Below are 4,959 nucleotides of genomic sequence, written 5' to 3' on the forward strand. Positions count from 1 at the left end.
TTATATTTTAATTTAATTTATTTTTTTACATGTATGTACATTTATAGCTCTATATTTTTTATTATATTACCTTTGCATCAAATTACAAAAAAAACTTGTTAACTGCTGTGAGGTGTTTTTAATACAGCTGTGGGAGTGACAGTATGTCTTTCTTCTCACTGCCTTTATCAATCTCTCTCTATTTTTTTTTTTATTTTACTATTTTTTTTAAGTTGTGAAAACAATATTGTGGAGTTATTTGAGCAAATGGAAACGAAGAAATATATTTAATGCAGTCTCTCATTCACCTCTATAAGTTTACCCAACTATGATGACTTCCGGCTCTGAGAAACCCGGAAATGTGAAAAGTGTTGCGATGGGTGAGTGATTTTTGTTGATAAGTACTTAAGATCAGATTCTGTGTAAAAGTTAAGATTACTTAAACAAAAAGTTACCTTTAATTACCGCAGTTTATGCCAAAATGCCATTTAAAATCCTAATAAGCATGTGATCCCCTTTAAACATTGGTTTCAAAACATTTTTGTTCCACAATTACTGTAGTAACAACGACTTTACTGTTACTATGGTATTTTGGCACTATGTTTACCATGGTAAATGAATAATTTAGTCTATTTTATTTTCGTTTACGACTGTCTTTAGCAGAATCTCTTTTCCATTTCATTAATGATACCTGAACACATTTTATCAAAAAACATAATTTGTCTCTAAACAATGCAGAAGAGTATCCTGATGTTTGTATAAATTAATTGTAAACAATTTTTTTTTTTTTCATAGTTGAATAGGCTTCCACTTTAAGGTTTTTTTTGGTTTTAAAGAAAATTGTCATAATTGTGTCCCTTACATGAAAGATCAGAAACACATTCATACTTCTTCATAATTCTTTTTCATATTTTATGCATTTTTATTTTGAATATCCATGAAAAAACAAGCTAAACTTCATCGATGTCCTCTGTTTTATTTTCGTAGGCGCTTATTTGGTAAAACCAAAAACACTTGTAAAACGATTTGCGGGACACGGTGTTTAACGCTCTTGAGAGAGTGGATTCTTATAATACTAAACGGTGAACTGGGTTGTTTTGATAAATATTTGATGTCTCATTTATCAATGAGTTAGCAGGTGATTTATTCAATACAACAAGTGATATTGAATAAACACTCCGACAGGCGTTTATCGATGAACCGCTTCAAAAATACACGCATGCAGAATTGAACTGAATTGACTTCAGCCTCACATAAAAGACAGACGAACTTAGAATATCAAGAGCAGAAGAGAATGAATATTGTTTTATTTTTCTCTCTGTGTGTGTGTGTGTGTGTGTGTGTGTGTGTGTGTGTGTGTGTGTGTGTGAGGATTTCTCTGTGCCTGCATTATTTGAGTCCATTAAAGCTCTTCTACCTGCCCTAGGATTTGATTTCTGTCCCATAACCAGCGACTGTGACTGGGCATCGAGTCGGCTCTTTAAGACCAGACCACCGGATCGATGGCGCTAGCTTTACCAGGGCACTAACAGCCTCCGCAGTGTCTCCGTTAGATCCACAGGTTTGCACAGGGAAACAAGGGCCAGCTCTGACCCCTGTGGAAGGTCCTCAAGGGCCCTCCTGAAGAGAGGAGGAGCAAGAGTGAAGGAAATTGCTAGTTGCTTATGAGTGAGTACACGTGATTATTGTTATTGTGAGTGTGTGAATGAATGCCCGTGTGTGTGTGTGTGTGTGTGTGTGTGTGTGTGTGTGTGTGTGTGTGTGTGTGTGTGTGTGTGTGTGTGTGTGTGTGTGTGTGTGTGTGTGTGTGTGTGTGTGTGTGTGTGTGGCGGGGTGTGACTGGTCAGTAAATTGAGATGGTTAATCTCAGATGAGGAGAGTGTATTGGTCCTTCAGACAGACATGTGAGGGCCACTCCACACGGCTGCCCATTTAAGAGCCCGCTTACAAGAGCCCGTCTGTGCGTGTCTTTGAAGAGCTCGACCTTATGTCTGCAATTCACCCCTTTTACACACACACACACACACACACACACACACACACACTCTGTCTGGCTGCACTGCAGCGTTTCAGTGCTGCATTTCCCCAAATGATTCAATGGAAACGATGCATCCCTCTCAAGAGAAAAATATCATTAATAGGCTTCAGCACCATTAATTAATCAGGCTTTACAAAAAGTACTTTAAATAATGGCATGGTATTGATGCGGTTTCTATGTCATCCAAGTTAAGGGTTTTCGAACTGGGGTCCGGGGACCCCCTGGGGGCCACAAGGAAGTGCTTGGGTTCTGTGGACGTGTTTTTGGCCAAATAATAATAATAATAATAAATAATAAAAAGATTAAAATGAATAACATTTTTTAAGATAAATAAATTAAATTAATAAATAACAAATATAAAACTAAAATTGATTTTTTAATATAAAGTAATGAAATAAATAATAAAATAAATAAAAAGATTAAAATATTTAAACAAATAATTCATAAATTAATCAAATAAATAAGATTAAAATGAATTATAAAATTAAAATTATATAAAAAAAAAGATTAAAATGACTAAATAATAAAAAAAGAATATTAAATAAAAACAGATTTAACAAATAAAACAATAATAAATAGCTTAAATCAATATCAATCATTAATTGACTAACAATCAATAATGTGGAGTATTGTTATTTATGTGTGGAAATTAATGAACATAGAAACCGGTGAAGTTTTAAACTCACTTATTTCCAAGCCTAAAAAGTTGCATTACAGCCCAGAGGTATTGTGTGTATATATATATACAGGGGCGGACTTTACCATTAGGCAAAGGTCGGCAATTGCCTTGGGCCCCGAGCTACCTAGGGGCCCCCAAAATGCCCTATTAACTTATGCTTAAGTTTTTATTTTTTTATTATTTTTTTTATTATATATTTCTAAAACTCCATTTGCGAAAAATGGCATCAATCATTAGTGTCGTAGACAGGAGGGGGCCCCCCCGCCTCACTACATTGGACTATTCCATTATCTCACTTTTTTTTTTTACTGCGCATCTGCGAAAGTGACAAGGCTGTGCAAAAAGTGCGCGGCGCGAAAGATAAACAACACGCAGTAACAGGAGGACTGGGAAATAGAGCAATTGATCCCCAGAGCAAGACGAGTCTAAACGCGAAAATGTAAAGTTTCGAAGTTACCCAAGCGGCTCAAATAAAAGAAAACAAGTGAAAAGACGCTGATAAGTATTTGGGAACGCTGCCAAAGATGACAAACTTTTTTACGGCTAGGCTACTGTTGGGGATACAGATCAGGAACAACAACGTCCAACGCACAGAAAAATCGTGAAGCAAAGAGGACACGGAGATCGACAGACAATTGAGCAGTTAATGAATCTTGATATTTAAAAAAATCTCAGCTCTCAGATTCTGTCAATTCTATTATGAAATTCAAACAATAAATACCGTTTTGCCGTTTTAATGTGACGTAACAGATTCCTATAGCGGCACGTGAACTGGTCATCTCTAGCAAATAATAAATAAACACGAATTAACAATGTTGAAAGATACAGTATAACTTACCGAAATGTATATTCCTCATTCATAATATCGATCAATAAGTGTTTTTCAACCGCGGAAAGAGGTAAAACAGCTGGAGAACAATCGTCACATAACATTTACCTCAGGAAAGCCATTTAATTGGCTAGAAAAAAAGAGCTATAGAGAGTATTTGGCTAAATATGTGTACTATATTACTTATTTTAACCTTAAATTATACCAGCTGAGAGGGCTTTTTTTTTTTTTTTTGAGAAAAAGTAACGCCTGTCTTGTGAAACGTTACCTAATATTTAGCCAAATGAGTCAATATTGAATCAAATCACAAGAATTGAATCGAAATCAGTGTTTCCCCTAGGTTTACAGGTTGGGGGGGGGGGGGGGGGTTGGTTGGTTTGTTTGGGGAAAATTGACACAGACACTATCTATCTATCTATCTATCTATCTATCTGTCACATAAATTGTCTGGGAGGGTAATGGTTTGTAAAAGTTAAAAAATGTTAACATAAGATATCTCTTTAAAAAAATAAATAAACATATTTAAATCTTTTTAAAATTGACTTTTGCAAAAACCTTTGTTAAATTTATAGAAGTATTTGTTAATATTAATGGACCAGAGCTTAAATAGTTTTATTTTTTAACTACCAACTAAAAAAAGATTTATAAATACTAACAAATATATTGGTCATTCATTGTTCGTTAATGTTAGTTAATACATATATATGACAAACAAATTTTAAAAGGGCTTTTTTATGAGAAGTTTTTATTTCTATGATGCATTTATTGGAGAGAATAATCCTGTCAGACGCACCACTGCTGTGAACGCGCGTTCACGTAAACACAATTTAAACAATGTATTATTCAATGCATTACTTCTATATAATTATATATTAAATTGCTCAAGCAAGTGGTAAAATATTTAACCATGTACTTATATTAAAATCTTTTGTATTTAAATTTTAATACAATAAATCTTGCATGTCACAAAGAACTTGTTTTTCCACCTCCACGAATGAGACGAGTGTTGTTCATTATGTCGCCTTGTTGAGGTAAATTGTAGTTTTCCTTGCTTTAACTCAGTCTTAAAGTGAAAAAAGTAGTAATTAATTAAATACATGTATGGTGAGATTACTACATTTTATTTAATTAATCGCACTTATGGTGAAATTACTACATTTTCAGGTCAATCGGTGTTCATTTTGATCACGAAACATGCGCTGTCACTTTAATTCAGCGTTTGCAGCACAGCAGAAATAGACTCGATGCAGAAACGATCTCTGCACTGCTGTATACGCACCGCAACTGGAACGGATCGATCATCGACGGACTGCATCCTCGTGCAGTGTACGGGAAAAAATACTCACCGCAAACGAAATATATGTGAAACGGGCGTTAGACTTGGAGCAGGAGAGCTACTCCGGCTGCTACTCGCAGTAGAGCGAGTGTTGCCAT

The sequence above is a fragment of the Scardinius erythrophthalmus genome (assembly GCF_964197995.2).
Source record: "Scardinius erythrophthalmus genome assembly, chromosome: 17".
NCBI lineage: Eukaryota > Metazoa > Chordata > Actinopteri > Cypriniformes > Leuciscidae > Scardinius > Scardinius erythrophthalmus.